This window comes from Bombina bombina, chromosome 3, assembly GCF_027579735.1.
Source record: "Bombina bombina isolate aBomBom1 chromosome 3, aBomBom1.pri, whole genome shotgun sequence".
Taxonomy (NCBI): Eukaryota; Metazoa; Chordata; class Amphibia; order Anura; family Bombinatoridae; genus Bombina; species Bombina bombina.
Window position 1 is genome coordinate 998,040,962 of NC_069501.1, and position 27,811 is coordinate 998,068,772.

The window sequence follows — 27,811 nt, forward strand, 5'->3', positions numbered from 1 at the left end:
TATATATATATATATATATATATATATATATATATACACACATACAGGGAGTGCAGAATTATTAGGGAAATGAGTATTTTGACCACATCATCCTCTTTATGCATGGTGTCTTACTCCAAGCTGTATAGGCTCGAAAGCCTACTACCAATTAAGCATATTAGGTGATGTGCATCTCTGTAATGAGAAGGGGTGTGGTCTAATGACATCAACACCCTATATCAGGTGTGCATAATTATTAGGCAACTTCCTTTCCTTTGGCAAAATGGGTCAAAAGAAGGACTTGACAGGCTCAGAAAAGTCAAAAATAGTGAGATATCTTGCAGAGGGATGCAGCACTCTTAAAATTGCAAAGCTTCTGAAGCGTGATCATCGAACAATCAAGCGTTTCATTCAAAATAGTCAACAGGGTCGCAAGAAGCGTGTGGAAAAACCAAGGCGCAAAATAACTGCCCATGAACTGAGAAAAGTCAAGCGTGCAGCTGCCAAGATGCCACCAGTTTGGCCATATTTCAGAGCTGCAACATCACTGGAGTGCCCAAAAGCACAAGGTGTGCAATACTCAGAGACATGGCCAAGGTAACAAAGGCTGAAAGACGACCACCACTGAACAAGACAAACAAGCTGAAACGTCAAGACTGGGCCAAGAAATATCTCAAGACTGATTTTTCTAAGGTTTTATGGACTGATGAAATGAGAGTGAGTCTTGATGGGCCAGATGGATGGGCCCGTGGCTGGATTGGTAAAGGGCAGAGAGCTCCAGTCCGACTCAGACGCCAGCAAGGTGGAGGTGGAGTACTGGTTTGGGCTGGTATCATCAAAGATGAGCTTGTGGGGCCTTTTCGGGTTGAGGATGGAGTCAAGCTCAACTCCCAGTCCTACTGCCAGTTTCTGGAAGACACCTTCTTCAAGCAGTGGTACAGGAAGAAGTCTGCATCCTTCAAGAAAAACATGATTTTCATGCAGGACAATGCTCCATCACAAGCGTCCAAGTACTCCACAGCTTGGCTGGCAAGAAAGGGTATAAAAGAAGAAAATCTAATGACATGGCCTCCTTGTTCACCTGATCTGAACCCCATTGAGAACCTGTGGTCCATCATCAAATGTGAGATTTACAAGGAGGGAAAACAGTACACCTCTCTGAACAGTGTCTGGGAGGCTGTGGTTGCTGCTGCACGCAATGTTGATGGTGAACAGATCAAAACACTGACAGAATCCATGGATGGCAGGCTTTTGAGTGTCCTTGCAAAGAAAGGTGGCTATATTGGTCACTGATTTGTTTTGTTTTTGAATGTCAGAAATGTATATTTGTGAATGCTGAGATGTTATATTGGTTTCACTGGTAAAAATAAATAATTGAAATGGGTATATATTTGTTTTTTGTTAAGTTGCCTAATAATTATGCACAGTAATAGTCACCTGCACACACAGATATCCCCCTAAAATAGCTATAACTAAAAACAAACTAAAAACTACTTCCAAAACTATTCAGCTGTGATATTAATGAGTTTTTTGGGTTCATTGAGAACATGGTTGTTGTTCAATAATAAAATTAATCCTCAAAAATACAACTTGCCTAATAATTCTGCACTCCCTGTATATACATATATATATATATATATATATATATATATATATATATATATATATATATATATATATATACATATATATATATATATATATATATATATATATATATATACACACACACACACACATACATACATACATATATATATATACACACATACATACATATATACAGATATATATACATATACACACAGGTCCCTGAAATGGGGAACACGAATACCTCAATCGAGGCCCCCCCCCCCGAGAAGAAGAGTATACTCTCAGAACTCGAAGGAAGAGTAAACCCTCTTCTATCAATGGAGCAAGTTGAAAGGAAAATCTATACCCTAGCAGTCTAAGCTAACCGCATAGACTCAACAAGCTCACACATCCAGAGGAGACTGCGTGAACGCAGATCCTTAGACCGCTCGGCCATCCTGACCTGCAGACCCACACTCAGGTGGACCAACCCAACTTCCTGGATCCAAGACAAGGAAACAAAAGAATCCCGAAACAGATACAGGAACGAGCGTAAGGATAGTACTGCCATCCCCACAGAGCACAAGTACAACTCGACTCTGAAACAGACAACAAGGCCATAGGCCTAAGGATCTATCAAAAGAAAGGCCCAAAAAGCCTGCTTGGAGCCAGCAAGACTCCAGGGGGAACCAATCCCTCCTTTACGCCTCCCATCCAGGAGAAGCCCCAAGCAAGGACTCAATCTCCATAGGGAGGATAATATCCCCTAAAGAAAATGGATGATGCCGGAAGGGCAACAACTGTCCTCAAGGCCCAAATGCACCGGCTAATGGGAAGTGAAATTCCCAACACAGATGTCCTAGAAAAGGACCCCCTACAAGTAGCTTGCCAAGCAGAGGCACAGCCAACCTATTCACCTGCAGAGCAGGGAATCCACGGGAACACTGGCAAGCTGACCAGGGGAATGCAAGCCTAAGGAGCACCAGAAATTGGACATCCAGCGCCAGAAGCTGGGTATGAACCAACCACCCTTGAGGCTCAAGCCACACATTAACCAACAGATGACATGAGCCTCTCTGTGGCAAAGAGTAAAAAATACTCAAGAAATTTGGCCAACCATCACCAGGTGAGGTAGATGGAGCAAGGACATAACCCAAGTTCCCACTACCGTGGAACACCCCGACCAGCCCTGAGATCCAAGCTTCCAAAACCACCCAAGACTGGGTCAGTAAAAAGGCCAAGCAGAGCATCAGCAACTGGAAGTCTCTGGGAGAAAAAACAGGTCCGGGCACCTAATAGTTCAGGCAAACCTTACCCTAGAACTAAACACCCCAAACGGCCAAAAAGCCAGACACAAGGGTATAGATGCATATCCAGAGAATCCGGATAGCGAGAAGAACTTGAAAGCTCAGACCAAAGGGAGGAACTACCCCTAGCTAAAGTCCAATGCTCCAAGAAGCAAGGCTAGAAGTCGTATGAAGATACTTCTCAGAGCCTCAGGACAACCAAGGGATACCTTGAGGTCCAAAAAATCCTACTACCAGGACTAGTCTCCCTAACACCTCCGCACTAGCAGAGGACACAACGAAGAGAAGGCACTAAGCCTACCCAGCTCCGGAAAACCTTGAGCTAATCAATAGTCCCCGCAGGGAACAACCATTACCTGGAAGCACAGATCCCTAAAAGGAGATCCACTCACCCAGAGGCAATGGAAGAAGACCCAAAGGCCTCTTATAACTCAGTCAAGAGTAAGAGCTGCAACTAGATATACAATAAACGGCTATGCGTACACCTTCAAGGTGTCAAGAGCTGCAATAGGTTTCAAACTGCAGCCTTCCGCACTAAACAGCTATGCTGTACAAGCTGTTTGATCAAGCCCAAAAGGATACATCCAGAGGCCTAAAAAAAGAAGGCCAAACCGCTCAATAGCGGTAAAGGGCATTAAGCCCTCCCACCCTCCACCACATGGGGGAGAAAACTAAGTTCTGATGAAATCAGATGTCAGATAGAGTGACGCAGCGGAAAAACTCCCCTGCCCTGTCATCTATGACTGAAGGCTATAAGGACTGAAATAATCCTTCCCACCTCACGGACCTACAGGTCCTCTCGAATGCTTAGTTGAACATGAAAAACAATGATAAACTGAGCACTCAGCACTTCTACCGAACCAGCCGAGCAGAACAGCGCCACGTGTCTGAACAGCCGCAAAACCGAACAAACCCGACAGGACCAGCCTGCACCTAGGGTCCCAACCGGCAAGCTGCGTTAATTCTCCCTCGTAGGGGAAAAAACAGAACAGACATTATTAACAGAGGATTAACATGTCCAACAACATCGGTCATATATATGGATAGGCACTAAGGCAATTTAGGGACACTTAATATTCTAAGGCACCAGAACGGCTGCATTGGGCAATTTATATTGGTTCACCAGATATTTTGCTTGCATTTTTCTTGCTGAATTTAAATTTAGCTGTTAAATAGGTACCATTTGTTGTAACGGATTTGAGACGTAATTGAATTGATAAAACATAAATTATGCTTACCTGATAATTTCATTTTCTTCCGTGGGATAGAGTCCACAGCTGAATTCATTACTTTTGGGAAATAAGAACCTGGCCACCAGGAGGAGGCAAAGACACCCCAGCCAAATGCTTAAAAACTCCTCCCACTTCCCTCATCCCCTAGTCATTCTGCTGAGGAACAAGGAACAGTAGAAGAAATATCAGGATGAAAATGTGCCAGAATACAACTAAGACGCCCCACATAAAAAAACGGGTGGGGGGGGGGGGACTGTGGACTCTTTCCCACGGAAGAAAATGAAATTATCAGGTAAGCATAATTTATGTTTTTCTTCCTAATGGGAAAGAGTCCACAGCCGCATTCATTACTTTTGGGCAAACCATAAATAAGATAAAGAGGACACTGAATGCCAAACTGGGAGGGTACAATAGGCCCATTCTGAGAGCACCAAGTATGAAACCACTACCGAACAAAAACCCAGCTTCGCCCGAAGCCGAGAAAACTTTAAAAAGGAAATTTATGCTTACCTGATAAATTAATTTCTTTTACGATATACCGAGTCCACGGGTTTCATCCTTTACTTGTGGGATATATTCCTCCTGCTAACAGGAAGTGGCAAAGAGCACCACAGCAGAGCTGCTACATAGCTCCTCCCCCTAACTCCTCCCCCCAGTCATTCGAACGAAGGTATAGGAAGAGAAAGGGAAAGAACCAACAAGGTGCAGAGGTGACTGAAGTTTATAAAAAAAAAAAAAAAAAAAAAATCCTGTCCCAAAATGACAGGGTGGGTCGTGGACTCGGTATATCGTAAAAGAAATTAATTTATAAGGTAAGCATAAATTTCCTTTTCTTTTACAAGATATACCGAGTCCACGGGTTTCATCCTCTACTTGTGGGATACCAATACCAAAGCTTTAGGACACGGATGAAAGGGAGGGACAAGACAGGAACCTATACGGAAGGCACCACTGCTTGAAGCACCTTTCTCCCAAAAATAGCCTCAGTATCGAATTTGTAAAATTTGGAAAAAGTATGAAGGGAGGACCAAGTAGCAGCCTTACAAATCTGTTCAACAGAAGCATCGTTCTTAAAAGCCCAAGTGGAAGCCACAGCTCTAGTGGAATGAGCCGTAATCCTTTCAGGGGGCTGCTGTCCAGCAGTCTCATATGCCAAGCGGATAATGCTTCTCAGCCAAAAAGAGAGAGAGGTAGCCGTAGCTTTTTGACCCCTACGCTTCCCAGAATAAACAACAAACAGGGAAGATGTTTGACGGAAATCCTTGGTCGCTTGTAAATAAAATTTTAAAGAGCGAACCACATCCAAATTATGTAACAAACGTTCCTTCTTAGAGGAAGGATTAGGACACAAGGAAGGAACCACAATTGTCTGATTAATATTCTTATTTGAAACAACCTTAGGAAGGAATCCAGGTTTAGTCCGCAAAACCACCTTATCAGAATGGAATATAAGATAAGGGGAATCACATTGCAACGCAGAAAGCTCAGAAACTCTTTGAGCCGAAGAAATAGCTACTAAAAACAAAACTTTCCAAGATAAGTTTAATATCTATGGAATGCATGGGTTCAATTGGAACCCCTTGAAGAACATTAAAGGGACAGTCAAGTAAAAAAAAAACTTTAATTTTTCAAATAGGGCATGTCATTTTAAACAACTTTCCAATTTACTTTTATCAACAATTTTGCTTTGTTCTCTTGGTATTCTAGTTGAAAGCAAACCTAAGGAGGCACATATGATAATTTCTAAGCTCTTGAAGGCTGCCTCTATTTTATTTACTTTTCACAGCAGGGGAGTGCAAGCTCATGTAGGCCATATAGATAGCATTGTGATCACGCTCGTGGCTAGTGGCAGACACTGCACTAATTGGCTAAAATGCAACTATATGCAAAATAACTAAAAGTCATGTGATTAGGGGCGGTCAGAAGATGCTTAGATACAAGTTAGTCACAGAAGTAAAAAGTGTATTAATATAACAGTGTTGGTTTTGCAAAAACTGGGGAATGGGTAATAAAGGGATTATCTATCTTTTTAAACAACAAAAATTCTGGTGTTGACTGTCCCTTTAAGAACTAAATTCAAACTCCATGGCAGAGCAATTGGTTTAAACACAGGCTTGATTCTGAGTAAAGCCTGACAAAATGCCTGATAATCTCTTCTCCAATCCTTCTTGGAGAAAAGACAAAATCCTAGGAATCCTAATCTTACTCCATGAGTAACCCTTGGATTTGCACCAAGAAAGATATTTACGCCATATCTTATGGTAAATTTTTCTAGTGACCGGCTTGCGAGCCTGAATCAAGGTATCAATGATCGGCTCAGAGAAACCCTGCTTAGATAAAATCAAGCGTTCAATCTCCAAGCAGTCAGCTGCAGAGAAGTGAGATTTGGATGCTGGAAAGGACCTTGAATGAGAAGGTCCTTTCTCAATGGCAGTCTCCACGGTGGCAGAGACGACATATCCACTAGATCTGCATACCAGGTCCTGCGTGGCCACGCAGCGCGCTATTAGAATTACTGAAGCCCTCTCCTGTTTGATTCTGGCAATCACACGAGGAAGGAGAGGAAACGGTGGAAACACATAAGCCAGGTTGAACGACGAAGGTACTGCTAGAGCCTCTATCAGTACAGCCTGGGGATCCCTTGACCTGGACCCATAGCGTGGAAGTTTGGCATTCTGTCGAGATGCCATCAGATCCAATTCCGGTGTGCCCCATTGATGAGTCAAGGCTGCAAACACCTCCGGATGGAGTTCCCACTCCCTCGGATGAAAAGTCTGACGACTTAGAAAATCCGCTTCCCAGTTTTCTACTCATGGTATATAGATCGCAGACAGATGGCAAGAGTGAGCCTCCGCCCATCGAATTATCTTTGATACTTCTATCATAGCTAGATAACTCCTTGTTCCCCCCTGATGATTGATATATGCCACAGTCGTGATATTGTCCAACTGGAATCTTATGAATTTGGCCAAAGCCAACTGAGGCCACGCTAGCAGCACGTTGAATATCGCTCTCAGTTCCAGAATATTGATTGACAATTGAGACTCCGCCTGAGTCCACACACCCTGAGCCTTCAGGGAATTCCAGACTGCACCCCAGCCCAGAAGACTGGCGTCCGTCGTCACTATTACCCAAGATGGCCTGCGGAAGCACATCCCTTGGGACAGATTGTCCTGCGACAACCACCACCGAAGAGAGTCTCTGATCTCTTGGTACAGATTTATCTGAGGAGATAAATTTGCATAATCCCCATTCCACTGACTGAGCATGCACAGTTGTAGTGGTCTGAGATGAAAGCGAGCAAACGCGATGATATCCATTGCTGCTACCATTAGTCCAATGACTTCCATACACAGCCACTGATGGCCGATGAATGGACTGCAGAGCCCGGCAAGTATTTAGAATCTTTGATTTTCTGACTTCTGTCAGAAATATTTTCATGTCTACCGAGTCTATCAGAGTTCCAAGGAATGGAACTCTTGTCTTTGGAACTAGTGAACTCTTTCCTACATTCACTTTCCAACCGCGAGTTCTCAGAAATGACAACACAATGTCCATGTGAGATTTGGACAGATGATAGGTTGACGCCTGGATCAAGATATCGTCCAGATAGGGCGCCACCGCTATGCCTCGCGGCCTGAGAACCGCTAGAAGAGACCCTAGAACCTTTGTGAAGATCCTGGGAGCCGTGGCCAACCCGAAGGGAAGGGCCACAAACTGATAATGTTTGTCCTGAAATGCAAATCAAAGGAACGGATGATGATCCTTGTGGATAGGAATGTGAAGGTACGCATCCTTCAGGTCCACCGTGATTTTGTATTGACCCTCCTGGATCATTGGCAAAATTGTACGAATAGTCTCCATCTTGAACGATGGGACTCTGAGAAACTTGTTTAGACATTTGAGATCTAAAATTGGTCTGAAGGTTCCCTCTTTTTTGGGAACCACGAATAGATTTGAATAGAACCCCTGCCCCTGTTCCAGAACTGGAACTGGGCAAATTACACCCATGGTGTAGAGGTCTTTTACACAGCGTAAGAACGCCTCTCTTTTCGTCTGGTCTACAGACAATCGTGAAAGATGAAATCTTCCCCTTGGGGGGGAAGTCCTTGAATTCCAACTGATACCCCTGGGTCACAATTTCCAATGCCCAGGGATCCTGTACATCCCTTGCCCAAGCTTGAGCAAAGAAAGAGTCTGCCCCCTACTAGATCCGGTCGCGGATCGGGGGCTGCCCCTTCATGCTGTCTTGGTAGCAGCAGCAGGCTTTTTGACTTGTTTACCTTTATTCCAGGCCTGGTTAGGTCTCCAGACCGCCTTGGATTGAGCAACATTCCCTTCCTGCTTAGTGGAGGAAGCAGAGGATGTTCCTTTAAAATTTCGAAAGGAACGAAAATTATTTTGTTTACTCCTCATCTTGAGGGGCTTGTCCTGAGGTAGGGTGTGACCCTTACCTCCAGTAATGTCAGAGATTATTTCCTTCAACTCAGGCCCGAATAGGGTCTTACCTTTGAAGGGAATAGATGAAAGCTTAGATTTAGACGATACATCAGCCGACCATGACTTTAGCCATAACGCTGTACGCGCTACAATGGCAAAGCCTGCGTTTTTCGCTGCTAATTTTGTAAGTTGAAAAGCAGCATCAGTCATAAAAGAATTTGCTAGTTTGAGAGCCTTAATTCTGTCTAAAATGTCCTCTAAAGGTGTCTCAACCTTCAGAGACTCTTCCAGGGCGTCAAACCAAAAGGCAGCTGCAGTAGTTACTGGGACCATGCAAGCTATAGGCTGTAAGAGGAAACCCTGGTGAATAAATATTTTCTTTAGAAGACCCTCTAATTTTTTATCCATAGGGTCTTTAAAAGCACAACTGTCCTCAATGGGTATAGTTGTACGTTTAACTAAAGTAGATACATCTCCCTCCACCTTGGGAATCCATTGCCAGAAGTCCCGCATGGTGTCAGATATGGGAAACATTTTATTAAAATTAGGAGGGGGAGAAAACGGTATACCTGGTCTATCCCATTCCTTCTTAACAATTTCCGAAATTCTCTTAGGAACCGGAAAAACATCTGTGTAAGTAGGTACTTCCAAATATTTTTACACAATGATCGGGTCACAATCATCCAGAGTCGCCAGAACCTCCCTGAGCAATAAGAGGAGGTGTTCTAATTTGAATTTAAAGGACACGAAGTCCGAATCTGTCTGAGGTAATAAATTTCCTGACTCTGAAAGTTCTCCCTCAGACATGAAATCCCTAACCCCCAAATCAGAGTATTGGGAGGGTGCATCGGAAATAGCTACTAAGGCGTCAGAGGGGTCAGTATTTACATTAATACCTGACCTATGGCGTTTACCCTGCAAACCTGGCAGTTTAGACGATACCTCTGTAAGGGTAGTAGACATAACTGCAGCCATATCTTGCAAAGTAAAAGAAGTAGACGCACTAGAAGTACTTGGCGTCGCTTGTGTGGGCGTTAAAGGTTGTGACACTTGGGGAGAATTAGATGGCATATCCTGATTCTCTGCAGACTGAGAACCATCCTGAGGCCCACTTTCTTTATTTAAAATGTGATCCCTACAGTGTAAGGCCCTTTCAGTACAAGAAGGGCACAATGTAAGAGGGGGTTCCATCATGGCTTCTAAACACATAGAACACTGAGTTCCCATGTCAGACATGTTGTACAGACTAGTAATAACAGCACAAGTCATTCTCAATCTTTATTATATGTGAAAAAATCAATTCAGCACAAAAACGGTTACTGTGCCTTTAAGGATAAAAAGTGTACACTGTTTTGCAAAGTCGTTAAAACGATATTCAAAATGAATAATTTTATTGATATGAGAGCCTAATGTGCTATCGGATATTGCACCACAAGTAATAGGAGAGTTAAATCTTATTTTTAGTAAATTAGGCAGTAAAAACGATCTGCAGACAATTTTCACTTAATGGATTCTGCACCGGAGCGGAGCTGTGGCGCCTACCTGCCCCCAAGACCTGTCAAAATGATCCGGTCCCACTCCAAAATACAGCCTCACAGTCTGGTTCCAACCGGAGCTAATGGCTGCTACCTCTCCAGAAACTAACTGCGCACGGAAGCGCGAAATTAGGCCCCGCCCATCATGTCTGATGAACCGACAACTTGAGAAAACCGCATGGGAAGCGTTTCAACAATAAAAATATGCACACTGCTTTTTTGTAATGAACATGCCATGTGAACCCAACAGAAAAATTAAACAGCCTCAATAAACCCCATAATCTTAACATTAGGAGTTTCCTAGGCTGCCCCTGTGTCTAAAACCACATAGCCCTTAAGTATCCCATGTTATCTTGAATGGGATAATACACAGGTTACTACAGTACCACCTTTTTTATATAAGGAATACTGCTTACCCTTTCCCCGCATGGGAAATATGTCAGCCAAATTTTGATATATCAGGTCTCCTCAGAATGTAAATGACTGCACATACCTTGATACTGCTTGCAGCAAGAAAACGTCCCCCCATACTGAAGATTTCTCCTGTACTTCCTCAGTAAAACTTGAGAGAACGAACATGGATCTTAGTTAATACTGCTAAGATCATCAGACTCAAGGCATGATTCTTCTTCTATGTCATGCCAGAGTAAAAACAGTACTCACTGGTACCATTTAAAATAAAAAATTCTTGATTGAAGAAAAACTAAACTATCTTTTTATCACCACATAAACTTTACCCTTCCTATTGCTAGCATAGGCAAAGAAAATGACTGGGGGAAGAGTTAGGGGAGGAGCTATATAGCAGCTCTGCTGTGGTGCTCTTTGCCAATTCCTGTTAGCAGGAGGAATATATCCCACAAGTAAAGGATGAAACCCGTGGACTCGTTATATCTTGTAAAAGAAAAAGGACACTGACCAGCAGATAGTCCAGAAGTCTAGCTAGAGACCGCAAAATCAGACTCAACTGAGCCAACAGTCCTCCAGGAGACACTGTCGCCCAACAGTCGGTCCCTCACCTCTCACTAAAGCTTAGCCTAAACTCGCTAAGAGATAGGGCAAGGAAGAACTAAAGGGAAACCGAAAGGTCACCACAAAACATAAAAGGAAAACCCCCAATAGCGAGCCCAGCTCACAAAGATCCAAATGGATCCTGAAAGACAAGGGGGGGCTACGCCCAGACCAAACAAAAACCAGAGGTTTAGGACTGGGCATCTAAACAGAGAAACCCTTCTCTCAACATTGTGCAAAGCACCAAAAGACAACTGAAGACTGAGTCCTCACATCGTCAGAACTAAGAATACTAAAGTATTCAGACAAAAAAAGAACGTGTAACAGGCCCCGACGAAAAAAAACCCTGAGTCAAGAACACCCAGCCATCATCAGGATGGCACAGAAGAATACTTGCTGAGAAGTAAAAAGCTGCCAGCAATTGAACAGATTGCAAAAGAAAACTCCCAGACAGAGGGCACACTCTAGGCAATCTAAACCGCCAGACCTACACACAGGGCTTCAAAAGGGGAAGCGCATAACCTCAACGAGGCCCACTGCACCCCCAAGAGAGAGAGGTTACACCCAGAACCCGAAGGTGTATGGTAACCCTGAACCTTCTGCTTGCAAGCCCAGGGAGCTAGCTACTATGCCAACCTAGATCCTGAAGATGACAACGCATCCCAGCCGGGCCAGCCCAAGCATCGACAGGTCTTAAGCAGGGGAACAGAAGAACCCCAACACCAGCTCAAAAACGAGTGGAAGAATGGCCACAGCCATTCCAACAGAGCACGGGTGCCAACCCGACTCCTTAGAAAAAGAAGACAAGGCTATAGACCCAAAGAAATCTAACAAAAGGCCCAGCATAGTCTTGATATGGAGCCAGCAAGACTCCAGATGGAACGTAACAACCAAGAGAAAAACACCCCTCTCTGAAAGTTGAACTCTCAGTTCCAACCTCCTGAATCCAAGAGAATCACAAGAAAAAGGACCACACCTCCATAAGGAGGAGAATAAGCCCCCCACCCTAAGAAAAGGGATGGGGCCAAAAGGGCAGAGCACCTGCCCAAAAGACACAAAGCCACAGGCTAAAGGAGAGATCAATCTCCAACGCAGATGAACTTGGAAGGAATCCCCCTAAGGAATTAGCTTGATAACACACATCCAATGTGCAATAGCTGGAGCAGAGACACTGCAAACCCATTCACCTGAACAGCAGTGAATCCATAAGGTTACCACAGCAAGCTGACCAAGGGAAACCGACTATAAAGGCATATGTCCAGCCCAATGAGCATCAGCACTCAGACAACCTGGCCAACCATGACCAGGTCAATTAGTCCAAGTAAAAGGACATAGCCCAAGTTCCCAGGAACTGGGGAACCCCAAACCAGCCTTAGAGCCAAAACGTACGGCAACAACTCCGCAACCGGAAACACCAGGGAGAAAACAGAACCGAGCACCATATTGTTCAAACAAACAATATCCGAGAACACCCCGTCTGATATAAAAAAAACAGACCACAGGGAGATATCAATGCAATATCCAGATCAACCTGGATAACGAGAACTCGCAAGTCCCGAACCAAGGATGAGACCACCCCTTACCAAAGTCCAATGCTCCAAAAAAGCTAAGGCGGGAAAAGTCGTACGACGACACTAGAGCCCATAGACTCTCAAACAGCCACAGGACAAACAAGGGGATACCCTGAGGCCAAAATCACTCGAGCAAAGGCTGGTCTCCGCATCACCTCCATACAATCAGAGGATCATAGAGAGAAAGGATGCACAGCATCCCCAGCTCCGAGCAGAGCCCAAGGAGACCATGGCCAGTGCCCCTAACAGCGAATGACCATATCCCGGAGGGCAACCCAGGTCCCTAAAAGGAGACCTAACTCATATGGAGACAACAGAGGAAGACCAAAAGGTCTCATAAAAAACAGCTAGCCAGTATACAGTCAATGTGCAATAGCTGCAGCTGGTCACATTCTGCAACCCATCGCTGCAAGGCAGTTGAACTACCCAATAAACTACTAGCTGCTGAGCACTAAGTCCAGAAGGGCAATTCCCAGGGCCTCAAAAGAAAAAAAAAAGGCCAAACCACCCAACTCGACGGCAAGAGGGCGCAATCACACCAACCCTCAAGTACATTGGGAGGAGCTCTAGGGTCTGACAACCCCAGACACAAGAAAGAGACGCAGCGTAACTACACCGACCCAGTCATCCAAATTGAAGGCTATAAAAGGACTGAGACAATCCTTCCTGCCTCACGGACCCACCGGTCCTCTAGAATGCTTAGCTGAACACAGAGGATAACATGAGCACCTCTACCGGACCAGCCAAGCAGAGCGGCGCCACATGTCCGAACAGCTACCAGACCGAACTGAACCAAAACAGGACCAGCCTGCCATCCGGGTCCTAACCGTCAAGCCGCAAAAATCCTCCCTCAGAGGGGAAGAAGGAAAACAGACAGGACATCCTATTGGATGAAAATAAAATACAAGGCAACCCGTAGGTTAACGCCCAAAAAGAAACAGGCCTACCGCAGGACCAGCCAAACGGAGCCCTGATCTTCCAAAAAAACTCAAAAAGATCTCAATACATGGACAATCAGATTACATCATCCCCACATGTCTAATGAAGTGCGCCATTCAAAAGAGCAGACCACGAAGGCGTGCAATTCTGTAACGAAAAGCACAACACTCCGGGACAGTTGCACCCGCAGGGAACTGTACAGTCCAAAGTGGAATACCCGGGACAACAGGAGCAGGGAAGGAAAGGAACCACCCTGTCCTCAAACTCTATTGAATTTAGGAAATAAAGGTTCATCAAGCAATATGACCTCTGGAACCCCTGAACTCGCAAAAAACTTCCTTTAGAAAAAACGCAAATTCCTAAAACTAAAGTCTGGTTCCTCCGCAGTTGGAGGTTGAGAGGCAGCAGACTCTGACCCCGAAAGTTCATAGTCTCAGAAAGAACTTCATCCTTGGATAACCCTATAAGTTAAATCCAAAAATGATTTGATGTACTCTGGGAAGGAGTGCAATATGTAACCTTTCGCTTGCGCTTAGCAGGGCGAGGAAAAGCATTAAGGCCGCAGACACCGCCATCTGAACTGCGCAGTAACGTCTGGAGAAAAAAGGCCCCCTCCAGATGGAGGATCAGCAATGCTACGGGAAAACTGCATGTTTATAGAGATAACAATGTAGGGTACGCACCTCAGAGGTGGACGGCTCTGTGATATCAAACATATTTGATATTATAACTTTATCAAGGCATATGGAACATAATTGAGAGGAGGGGAATTAGGGCCTCCTCCCCAAATAAACAGGAATTGTTCTTTAGGAATAGAGGGAGTGCCCTCTAAAGAAACCGAATCCTCCATCACTAGTGCAATAACCGAAGTACTAGAGAGATCTAAAACTTTCTTTATTTTTTTTTAATAAAATAACGGCACCTCTATACCCCAATGGCTGGGGCACTCACCACCTCCTATGACCCAGACAGTACAGAGATGTACGACTCCTCTCTGATAGTCATGAAGGAGGGAACGAATCACATAGTGCACAATGCAGGACGGTCCATGCTATGAAAGCGTGCCAAGCTTGTAAGCTTCATGGCTCTCAAAGTGAAAATGAAACCTGTATATTCCATAACAGCCTAAGAGCCCATAACATCTCACACATAAAGCAGCATAAAATGAAATAAACACATAAGATTATTATTTCCCCCTGTTCAATAATACCCCTATTAACCCTTGATTCTATAAAGATAAAAGGCGCCACACTGTGACCTTCTGTGTTATTATATAATAAAAAACATAATTTATGTAAGAACTTACCTGATAAATTCATTTCTTTCATATTAGCAAGAGTCCATGAGCTAGTGACATATGGGATATACATTCCTACCAGGAGGGGCAAAGTTTCCCAAACCTCAAAATGCCTATAAATACACCCCTCACCACACCCACAAATCAGTTTAACAAATAGCCAAGAAGTGGGGTGATAAGAAAAAAGTGCAAAAGCATATAAAATAAGGAATTGGAATAATTGTGCTTTATACAAAAAAATTATAACCACCACAAAAAGGGTGGGCCTCATGGACTCTTGCTAATATGAAAGAAATGAATTTATCAGGTAAGTTCTTACATAAATTATGTTTTCTTTCATGTAATTAGCAAGAGTCCATGAGCTAGTGACATATGGGATAATGACTACCCAAGATGTGGATCTTTCCACGCAAGAGTCACTAGAGAGGGAGGGATAAAATAAAGACAGCCAATTCCTGCTGAGATAATCCACACCCAAAATAAAGTTTACTGAAAAACATAAGCAGAAGATTCAAACTGAAACCGCTGCCTGAAGTACTTTTCTACCAAAAACTGCTTCAGAAGAAGAAAATACATCAAAATGGTAGAATTTAGTAAAAGTATGCAAAGAGGACCAAGTTGCTGCTTTGCAAATCTGATCAACCGAAGCTTCATTCCTAAACGCCCAGGAAGTAGAAACTGACCTAGTAGAATGAGCTGTAATCCTTTGAGGCGGAGTTTTACCCGACTCAACATAGGCATGATGAATTAAAGATTTCAACCAAGATGCCAAAGAAATGGCAGAAGCTTTCTGGCCTTTTCTAGAACCGGAAAAGATAACAAATAGACTAGAAGTCTTTCGAAAAGACTTAGTAGCTTCAACATAATATTTCAAAGCTCTAACAACATCCAAAGAATGCAACGATTTCTCCTTAGAATTCTTAGGATTAGGACATAATGAAGGAACCACAATTTCTCTACTAATGTTGTTGGAATTCACAACCTTAGGTAAAAATTCAAAAGAAGTTCGCAACACCGCCTTATCCTGATGAAAAATCAGAAAAGGAGACTCACAAGAAAGAGCAGATAATTCAGAGACTCTTCTGGCAGAAGAGATCGCCAAAAGGAACAAAACTTTCCAAGAAAGTAATTTAATGTCCAATGAATGCATGGGTTCAAAAGGAGGAGCTTGAAGAGCCCCCAGAACCAAATTCAAACTCCAAGGAGGAGAAATTGACTTAATGACAGGTTTTATACGAACCAAAGCTTGTACAAAACAATGAATATCAGGAAGATTAGCAATCTTTCTGTGAAAAAGAACAGAAAGAGCAGAGATTTGTCCTTTCAAGGAACTTGCGGACAAACCTTTATCTAAACCATCCTGAAGAAACTGTAAAATTCTCGGAATTCTAAAAGAATGCCAAGAAAAATGATGAGAAAGACACCAAGAAATATAAGTCTTGCAGACTCTATAATATATCTCTCTAGATACAGATTTACGAGCCTGTAACATAGTATTAATCACAGAGTCAGAGAAACCTCTTTGACCAAGAATCAAGCGTTCAATCTCCATACCTTTAAATTTAAGGATTTGAGATCCTGATGGAAAAAAGGACCTTGCGACAGAAGGTCTGGTCTTAACGGAAGAGGCCATCCGGACAAGATCTGCATACCAAAACCTGAGGCCATGCTGGAGCTACCAGCAGAACAAACGAGCATTCCTTCAGAATCTTGGAGATTACTCTTGGAAGAAGAACTAGAGGTGGAAAGATATAGGCAGGATGATACTTCCAAGGAAGTGATAATGCATCCACTGCCTCCGCCTGAGGATCCCGGGATCTGGACAGATACCTGGGAAGTTTCTTGTTTAGATGAGACGCCATCAGATCTATTTCTGGAAGTTCCCACATTTGAACAATCTGAAGAAATACCTCTGGGTGAACAGACCATTCGCCCGGATGCAACGTTTGGCGACTGAGATAATCCGCTTCCCAATTGTCTATACCTGGGATATGAACCGCAGAGATTAGACAGGAGCTGGATTCCGCCCAAACCAGAATTCGAGATACTTCTTTCATAGCCAGAGGACTGTGAGTCCCTCCTTGATGATTGATGTATGCCACAGTTGTGACATTGTCTGTCTGAAAACAAATGAACGACTCTCTCTTTAGAAGAGGCCAAGACTGAAGAGCTCTGAAAATTGCACGGAGTTCCAAAATATTGATCGGTAATCTCACCTCCTGAGATTCCGAAACTCCTTGTGCCGTCAGAGATCCCCACACAGCTCCCCAACCTGTAAGACTTGCATCTGTTGAAATTACAGTCCAGGTCGGAAGAACAAAAGAAGCCCCCTGAATTAAACGATGGTGATCTGTCCACCACGTCAGAGAGTGTCGTATAATCGGTTTTAAAGATATTAATTGAGATATCTTTGTGTAATCCCTGCACCATTGATTCAGCATACACAGAGCTGAAGAGGTCGCATGTGAAAACGAGCAAAGGGGATCGCGTCCGATGCAGCAGTCATAAGACCTAGAATTTCCATGCATAAGGCTACCGAAGGGAATGATTGTGACTGAAGGTTTCGACAAGCTGAAATCAATTTTAGACGTCTCTTGTCTGTCAAAGACAGAGTCATGGACACTGAATCTATCTGGAAACCCAGAAAGGTTACCCTTGTCTGAGGAATCAATGAACTTTTTAGTGAATTGATCCTCCAACCATGATCTTGAAGAAACAACACAAGTCGATTCGTATGAGATTCTGCTGAATGTAAAGACTGAGCAAGTACCAAGATATCGTCCAAATAAGGAAATACCACAATACCCTGTTCTCTGATTACAGACAGAAGGGCACCGAGAACCTTTGTAAAAATTCTTGGGGCTGTAGCTAGGCCAAACGGCAGAGCCACAAACTGGTAATGCTTGTCCAGGAAAGAGAATCTCAGGAACTGATAGTGATCTGGATGAATCGGAATATGTAGATATGCATCCTGTAAATCTATCGTGGACATATAATGCCCTTGCTGAACAAAAGGCAAGATAGTCCTTACAGTTACCATTTTGAATGTTGGTATCCTTACATAACGATTCAATATTTTTAGATCCAGAACTGGTCTGAAGGAATTCTCCTTCTTTGGTACAATGAAGAGATTCGAATAAAACCCCAGCCCCTGTTCCAGAACTGGAACTGGCATAATTACTCCAGCCAACTCTAGATCTGAAACACATTTCAGAAATGCTTGAGCTTTCACTGGATTTACTGGGACACGGGAAAGAAAAAATCTCTTTGCAGGAGGTCTTATCTTGAAACCAATTCTGTACCCTTCTGAAACAATGTTCTGAATCCAAAGATTGTGAACAGAATTGATCCAAATTTCTTTGAAAAAACGTAACCTGCCCCCTACCAGCTGAGCTGGAATGAGGGCCGCACCTTCATGTGGACTTAGAAGCTGGCTTTGCTTTTCTAGAAGGCTTGGATTTATTCCAGACTGGAGATGGTTTCCAAACTGAAACTGCTCCTGAGGAAGAAGGATCAGGCTTTTGTTCTTTGTTGAAACGAAAGGAACGAAAACGATTATTAGCCCTGTTTTTACCTTTAGATTTTTTATCCTGTGGTAAAAAAGTTCCTTTCCCACCAGTAACCAAATAATTTGTTACCCTGGAAAGAAATGGAAAGTAGAGTCGATTTAGAAGACATATCAGCATTCCAAGTTTTAAGCCATAAAGCTCTTCTAGCTAAAATAGCTAGAGACATAAACCTGACATCAACTCTGATAATATCAAAAATGGCATCACAGATAAAATTATTAGCATGTTGCAGAAGAATAATAATATTATGAGAATCATGATCTGTTACTTGTTGCGCTAAAGTTTCCAACCAAAAAGTTAAAGCTGCAGCAACATCAGCCAATGATATAGCAGGTCTAAGAAGATTACCTGAACACAGATAAGCTTTTCTTAGAAAGGATTCAATTTTCCTATCTAAAGGATCCTTAAACGAAGTACCATCTGACGTAGGAATAGTAGTACGTTTAGCAAGGGTAGAAATAGCCCCATCAACCTTAGGGATTTTGTCCCAAAATTCTAATCTATCAGATGGCACAGGATATAATTGCTTAAAACGTTTAGAAGGAGTAAATGAATTACCCAAATTATTCCATTCTCTGGAAATTACTTCAGAAATAGCACCAGGAACAGGAAAAACTTCTGGAATAACCACAGGAGATTTAAAGACCTTATCTAAACGTTTAGATTTAGTATCAAGAGGACCAGAATCCTCAATTTCTAAAGCAATTAGTACTTCTTTAAGCAAAGAACGAATAAATTCCATTTTAAATAAATATGAAGATTTATCAGCATCAACCTCTGAGACAGAATCCTCTGAACCAGATCAGTCATTAGAATCAGAATGATGATGTTCATTTAAAAATTCATCTGTATAAAGAGAAGTTTTAAAAGATTTTTTATGTTTACTAGAAGGAGGAATAACAGACATAGCCTTCTTAATGGATTCAGAAACAAAATCTCTTATGTTATCAGGAACACTCTGGACCTTAGATGTTGATGGAACTGCAACAGGTAATGGTACATTACTAAAGGAAATATTATCTGCATTAACAAGTTTGTCATGACAATTAGTACAAACAACAGCTGGAGGAACAGCTACCGAAAGTTTACAGCAGATACACTTAGCTTTGGTAGTTCCAGCACTAGACAGTGATTTTCCTGAAGTATCTTCTGACTCAGATGCAACGTGAGACATCTTGCAATATGTAAGAGAAAAAACAACATATAAAGCAAAATTGATCAAATTCCTTAAATGACAGTTTCAGGAATGGGAAAAAATGCCAAGAAAAACAAGCTTCTAGCAACCAGAAGCAATGAAAAATAAGACTTAAATAATGTGGAGACAAAAAGCGACGCCCATATTTTTTAGCGCCAAATAAGACGCCCACATTATTTGGTGCCTAAATGCCTTTGGCGCCAAAAATGACGCCACATCCGGAACGCCGACATTTTTGGCGCAAAAGAACGTCAAAAAATGACGCAACTTCCGGCGACACGTATGACGCCGGAAACAGAAAAGATTTTTTGCGCCAAAAATGACGCAATAAAATGAAGCATTTTCAGCCCCCGCGAGCCTAACAGCCCACAGGGAAAAGGTCAAATTTTTAAGGTAAGAAAAAAAGATTGATTCAATGCATTATCCCAAATATGAAACTGACTGTCTGAAAATAAGGAATGTTGAACATCCTGAGTCAAGGCAAATAAATGTTTGAATACATATATTTAGAACTTTATAAAAAAGTGCCCAACCATAGCTTAGAGTGTCACAGAAAATAAGACTTACTTACCCCAGGACACTCATCTACATGTTTGTAGAAAGCCAAACCAGTACTGAAACGAAAATCAGCAGAGGTAATGGTATATATAAGAGTATATCGTCGATCTGAAAAGGGAGGTAAGAGATGAATCTCTACGACCGATAACAGAGAACCTATGAAATAGACCCCGTAGAAGGAGATCATTGCATTCAAATAGACAATACTCTCCTCACATCCCTCTGACATTCACTGCACGCTGAGAGGAAAACCGGGCTCCAACCTGCTGCGGAGCGCATATCAACGTAGAATCTAGCACAAACTTACTTCACCACCTCCATAGGAGGCAAAGTTTGTAAAACTGATTTGTGGGTGTGGTGAGGGGTGTATTTATAGGCATTTTGAGGTTTGGGAAACTTTGCCCCTCCTGGTAGGAATGTATATCCCATATGTCACTAGCTCATGGACTCTTGCTAATTACATGAAAGAAAACTGAATTTATGCTTACTTGATAAATTACTTTCTCTTGTGGTGTATCCAGTCCAGATTCATCCTTTACTTGTGGGATATTCTCCTTCCTAACAGGAAGTGGCAAAGAGAGCACACAGCAGAGCTGTCCATATAGCTCCCCCTCTAGCTCCACCCCCCAGTCATTCGACCGGAGGTTAGGAAGAAAAAGGAGAAACCATAGGGTGCAGTGGTGACGGTAGTTTAATCAAAAAGATCTACCTGACTTAATAGCCAGGGCGGGCCGTGGACTGGATACACCACAAGAGAAAGTAATTTATCAGGTAAGCATAAATTCTGTTTTCTCTTGTAAGGTGTATCCAGTCCACGGATTCATCCTTTACTTGTGGGATACCAATACCAAAGCTTTAGGACACGGATGAAGGGAGGGAACAAGACAGGTACCTTAAACGGAAGGCACCACTGCTTGTAAAACCTTTCTCCCAAAAATAGCCTCCGAAGAAGCAAAAGTATTGAATTTGGAAAAAGTATGCAGCGAAGACCAAGTCGCTGCCTTACAAATCTGTTCAACAGAAGCCTCATTTTTAAAAGCCCATGTGGAAGCCACTGCTCTAGTAGAATGAGCAGTAATTGTTTCAGGAGGTTGCTGGCCAGCAGTCTCATCGGCCAGACGGATGATGCTTTTCAGCCAAAAGGAAAGAGAGGTAGCAGTCGCCTTCTGACCTCTCCTTTTACCAGAATAGATGACAAAGAATGAAGTTGTTTGTCTGAAATCCTTAGTTGCTTGTAAATAGAACTTTAAAGCACGAACCACATCGAAGAAGGATTAGGACCCAGGGAAGGAACAACAATTTCCGGATTAATATTCTTATTAGACACAACCTTAGGAAGAAAACCGGGTTTGGTACGCAAAACTACCTTATCTGCGTGGAACACCAAGTAAGGTGAGTCACACTGCAAAGCAGATAACTCTGAAACTCTTCGAGCAGAAGAGATAGCTACCAAAAACAAAACTTTCCAAGATAAAAGTTTAATATCTATGGAATGTAAAGGTTCAAACGGAACCCCTTGCAGAACTGAAAGAACTAAATTCAGACTCCATGGCGGAGCCACAGGTCTATAAACAGGCTTGATTCTGACTAAAGCCTGACTAAACGCTTGAACGTCTGGTACCTCTGCCAGACGTTTGTGTAAAAGAATAGACAAAGCAGATATCTGTCCTTTTAAGGAACTAGCTGATAATCCTTTCTCCAATCCTTCTTGGAGAAAAGACAATATCCTGGGAATCCTAATCTTACTCCATGAGTAACCCTTGGATTCGCACCAACAAAGATATTTTCGCCAAATCTCATGGTAGATTTTCCTGGTGACAGGCTTTCTGGCCTGAATCAGGGTATCGATAACCGACTCAGAGAAACCACGCTTAGATAGAATTAGGCGTTCAATCTCCAAGCAGTCAGACGCAGAGAAATTAGAATTGGATGTTTGAAAGGACCTTGAAGTAGAAGGTCCTGCCTCATTGGCAGAGTCCATGGTGGAATGGATGACATGTCCACTAAGTCTGCATACCAGGTCCTGCGTGGCCACGCAGGAGCTATTAGAATCACTGACGCCCTCTCCTGCTTGATTCTGGCAAACAGACGAGGAAGGAGAGGAAACGGTGGAAACACATAGGCCAGATTAAAGGACCAAGGCGCTGCTAGAGCATCTATCAACGCCGCCTGGGGATCCCTGGACCTGGACCCATAAAGAGGAAGTTTGGCATTCTGACGGGACGCCATCAGATGCAATTCTGGAGTGCCCCATCGCTGAATCAGCTGGGCAAATACCTCCGGGTGGAGTTCCCACTCCCACGGATGAAAAGTCTGAAGACTTAGAAAATCTGCTTCCCAGTTGTCTACTCCTGGGATGTGAATTGCTGAGAGGTGGCAAGAGTGATCCTGCGCCCACCTGATTATTTTGGTTACTTCCATCATTGCTAGGGGACTCCTTGTTCCCCCTTGATGGTTGATGTAAGCTACAGTCATGATGTTGTCCCACTGAAATCTGATGAATTTGGCCGCAGCTATCTGAGGTCATGCCTGAAGAGCGTTGAATATCGCCCTCAGTTCCAGAATGTTTATCGGGAGAAGAGCTTCTTTCCGAGACAATAAGCCCTGAGCTTTCAGGGAGTCCCAGACAGCACCCCAGCCCAACAGACTGGCGTCGGTCGTTACGATGATCCACTCTGGTCTGCGGAAACACATTCCCTGAGCCAGGTGATCCTGAGACAACCACCAGAGAAGAGAATCTCTGGTCCCCTGGTCCAACTGTATTTGAGGAGACAAATCTGCATAATCCCCATTCCACTGTTGGAGCATGCATAGTTGCAGTGGTCTGAGGTGTATCCGTGCAAAAGGGACTATGTCCATTGCCGCTACCATTAATCCGATTGTCTCCATGCACTGAGCTACAGATGGCCGAGGAATGGAATGAAGAGCTCGGCAAGTAGTTAAGAGTTTTAACTTTCTGACCTCCGTCAGAAATATTTTCATTTCTACCGAGTCTATTAGTGTTCCTAGGAAGGGAACTCTTGTGAGGGGGGAGAGAGAACTCTTTTTGATGTTAACCTTCCACACGTGAGACCTCAGAAAGGCCACTACAATTTCCGTGTGAGACTTGGCTCTTTGGAAAGTTGACGCCTGAATAAAGATGTCGTCTAGATAAGGCGCCACTGCTATGCCCCGCGGTCTTAGCACCGCCAGGAGGGACCCTAGCACCTTTGTGAAAATTCTGGGAGCAGTGGCCAACCCGAAAGGGAGAGCCACAAACTGATAATGCTTGTCCAGAAAGGCGAACCTGAGAAACTGGTGATGATCTTTGTGGATAGGAATGTGTAGATACGCATCCTTTAGATCCACGGTAGTCATATATTGACCCTCCTGGATCATTGGTAAGATTGTCCGAATGGTCTCCATCTTGAATGATGGGACTCTGAGGAATTTGTTTAGAATTTTGAGATCCAGGATTGGTCTGAAAGTTCCTTCTTTTTTGGGAACCACAAACAGGTTTGAGTAAAACCCCAGCCCTTGTTCCGCAATTGGAACTGGGTGGATCACTCCCATTGTATGTAGGTCTTCTACACAGCGTAAGAACGCCTCTTTCTTTGTCGTGTCTGTAGACAGACGAGAAATATGGAACCTTCCCCTTTGGAGGGGAGTCCTTGAATTCTAGAAGATATCCCTGGGATACAATCTCTAAGGCCCAGGGATCGTGTACGTCTCTTGCCCAGGCCGGAGCGAAGAGAGAGAGTCTGCCCCCTACTAGATCCGGTCCCGGATCGGGGGCTACCCCTTCATGCTGTCTTGGGGGCAGCTGCAGGCTTCTTGGCCTGTTTACCCTTGTTCCAGCCCTGGTAAGGTTTCCAGGCTGCCCTGGGTTTTGAAGTGTTACCCTCTTGCTTCACAGCAGGGGAGGATGAAGCCAGACCGCTCCTGAAATTTCGAAAGGAACGAAAATTATTTTGTTTTTTCTTTGTCTTAAAGGATTTGTCCTGAGGGAGAGCATGGCCTTTTCCCCCAGTGATTTCTGAGATAATCTCTTCAATTCAGGCCCGAAAAGGGTGTTTCCTTTGAAAGGGATGTTCAGCAGTTTGGATTTTGACGACACATCGGCCGACCAAGATTTGAGCCATAGCGCCCTGCGCGCCAGAATGGCAAAACCCGAATTCTTTGCCACTAACTTAGCTAGTTGAAAAGCGGCATCTGTGATAAAAGAATTAGCCAGCTTAAGAGCCTTAATTCTGTCCATAATATCCTCATATGAGGTCTCCGTCTGGAGCGCATCTTCCAGCGCCTCGAACCAGAAAGCAGCTGCAGTAGTTACAGGAACAATGCACGCTATAGGTTGGAGAAGAAAACCTTGATGAACAAAAATTTTCTTAAGTAAACCCTCTAATTTTTATCCATAGGGTCTTTAAAAGCACAACTGTCCTCAATTGGTATGGTTGTGCGTTTAGCAAGTGAAGGAACAGCCCCCTCCACCTTAGGCACCGTCTGCGACGAGTCCCGCGTGGTGTCAGATATGGGGAACATTTTCTTAAAAACAGGAGGGGGAACAAACGGAATACCTGGTCTATCCCACTCCCTAGTTACTATTTCCGCAATCCTCTTAGGGACCGGGAACACATCAGTGTAAACAGGAACTTCTAGGTACTTGTCCATTTTACACAATTTCTCTGGGACCACCAAAGGGTCACAGTCATCCAGAGTAACTAATACCTCCCTGAGTAATAAGCGGAGGTGTTCTAGTTTAAATTTAAAGGCCAACGTATCTGAGTCTGTCTGAGGAGCAACCTTTCCCGAATCAGAAACTTCTCCCTCAGACAGCACATCCCTCACCCCCATTTCAGAGCGTTGTGAGTGTATATCGGATACGGCTACTAAAGCGTCAGAATGCTCATAATCAGCAGCTGCAGTAGTTACAGGAACAATGCACGCTATAGGTTGGAGAAGAAAACCTTGATGAACAAAAATTTTCTTAAGTAAACCCTCTAATTTTTATCCATAGGGTCTTTAAAAGCACAACTGTCCTCAATTGGTATGGTTGTGCGTTTAGCAAGTGAAGGAACAGCCCCCTCCACCTTAGGCACCATCTGCGACGAGTCCCGCGTGGTGTCAGATATGGGGAACATTTTCTTAAAAACAGGAGGGGGAACAAACGGAATACCTGGTCTATCCCACTCCCTAGTTACTATTTCCGCAATCCTCTTAGGGACCGGGAACACATCAGTGTAAACAGGAACTTCTAGGTACTTGTCCATTTTACACAATTTCTCTGGGACCACCAAAGGGTCACAGTCATCCAGAGTAACTAATACCTCCCTGAGTAATAAGCGGAGGTGTTCTAGTTTAAATTTAAAGGCCAACGTATCTGAGTCTGTCTGAGGAGCAACCTTTCCCGAATCAGAAACTTCTCCCTCAGACAGCACATCCCTCACCCCCATTTCAGAGCGTTGTGAGTGTATATCGGATACGGCTACTAAAGCGTCAGAATGCTCATAATCTGTTCTTAAAACAGAGCTATCACGCTTTGCAGGTAACACGGGCAGCTTAGATAAAAATACTGAGAGGGTATTATCCATAACTGCCGCCAAATCTTGTAAGGTAAAAGAGTTAGACGCGCTAGAGGTGCTAGGCGTCACTTGAGCGGGCGTAACTGGTTGTGACACTTGGGGAGAGGTCAACGGGCTAACCTCATTACCTTCTGTCTGAGAATCATCTTGGGCCACATTTTTAAGTGCAACAATATGGTATTTAAAATGTATAGACATATCAGTACACGTGGGACACATTTTGAGAGGGGGTTCCACCATGGCTTCTAAACACATTGAACAAGGATTTTCCTTGGTGACAGACATGTTTAACAGACTAATAGAAAGACAAAAAGGCTTAGAAATCACATTAATCAAGCAAAAACACACTGTGCCTTTAAGAAAAAAAAAAGGCACACAATTTTCCAAAACAGTGAAAAATGCACCAAACTTTCTTGAATTTTCACAGTATGTACCTAAAGCATTGGTAAGATTGCACAACTAGCAAAAAAATCGATTAACCCCTTAATGCCCAAACCGGATCAATAGTAAGCTAACAGACCGGTTAAAACAAATTTAGCACATTGCCACAGCTCTGCTGTGGCCCTACCTTCCCTTAGGAGTCGGATTTATGGGGAAAAAGCTTCTTATGGGTCCTCAAATTGTAGCAAGAGCCACCATGTGAACACAGCCTGAAGATCTAGTCCATCTAACTGCGCATCTGAGGCGCGAAATTAGGCCCCTCCCACCTTACTCCGGAGCTGTGAGGCCTAAAGAAACACTCCTAGGAGTTATAATATTAGCCATGTGGGTAACAACCCCTGGAAGAAACCCAAAAGGACCTTCTAAGTGTCTCAAAAACGATGTTTATAAGTAAAAACCGTTTGCCATAAAAAAAGTGTCAACCAGCATAAATTAGCCCTGTAATGTAAGCTTGTAATTCCATACTTAGTCTCTGAATAAAGCTTACCCTTCCCTCATGGGGATCTCATCAGTCCTTTTCTAGCATTATCACAGTCTTGTCTAGAAATAAATGACTGAACATACCTTATTGCAGCCTAATCTGCAAACCGTTCCCCCCAACTGAAGTTTTCTTGTACTCCTCAGTCCTGTGTGGGAACAGCAGCGGATTTTAGTTACAACATGCTAAAATCATTTTCCTCTCTGCAGAAATCTTCATCCCTTTTCTGCTGGAGAGTAAATAGTACAAACCGGTACCATTTAAAAATAACAAACTTTTGCTTGTAGAACAAAAACTACAAATATAAAACCACATTCACTTTACTCTTCCGAGAGAGACCCTATTGCTTAGAGCCGGCAAAGAGAATGACTGGGGGGTGGAGCTAGAGGGGGAGCTATATGGACAGCTCTGCTGTGTGCTCTCTTTGCCACTTCCTGTTAGGAAGGAGAATATCCCACAAGTAAAGGATGAATCCGTGGACTGGATACACCTTACAAGAGAAAATGAAACAATCTTACCAGAATCTACGCCGTGGAACAGGAACCCTTCAAGTGTGAGAGGTCGTAGCATCGCTCCTGAAATGGACTTGAGAGAAGAAAGCAGTCTGCAAAACTCGTCAACGCCGATTGCTGTAGGAGCTGTTAATATGATTCGGGATGGTGTCGCAGAGGAGAGCTCTCCCTGCATCTTCGGACTAACTTTCACCCAGGCCGTCAGTGAGAAGCTTATAGGGCTACTTAAAACTCCTGTCCCATTGCGAAGAGTATTACCCTCCATAAGAGACAAAACAAATTCGGACACTTCTCTGCCAACCTCCTGGGACGAAAGGCAAAGAATGACTGGGGGGGATGAGGGAAGTGGGAGGAGTGTTTAAATCTATGGCTGGGGTGACTTTGCCTCCTCCTGGTGGCCAGGTTCTTATTTCCCAAAAGTAATGAATGCGGCTGTGGACTCTTTCCCATTAGGAACAAAAATGTATCCATTTATTAGAACAACTATAGCTTTCTTTACATTAACACTTTCATTAGTTACTCACTAGAGTACTGACGCTATTAGAACTATATGAGAACTTACTTCTAGCACATCATATGCACTTTACATGCACTAACTTTATTTCCTTATTCTTTTT

General features: G+C 43.4%; 1 protein-coding gene across 1 annotated transcript in view; it reads right to left on the reverse strand.

Moving 5' to 3' along the window:
• Positions 1 to 27,811, reverse strand: part of BAZ2A (bromodomain adjacent to zinc finger domain 2A) — a 218,841-nt gene that overhangs the window by 91,557 nt on the left and 99,473 nt on the right. The window lies entirely within an intron of this gene.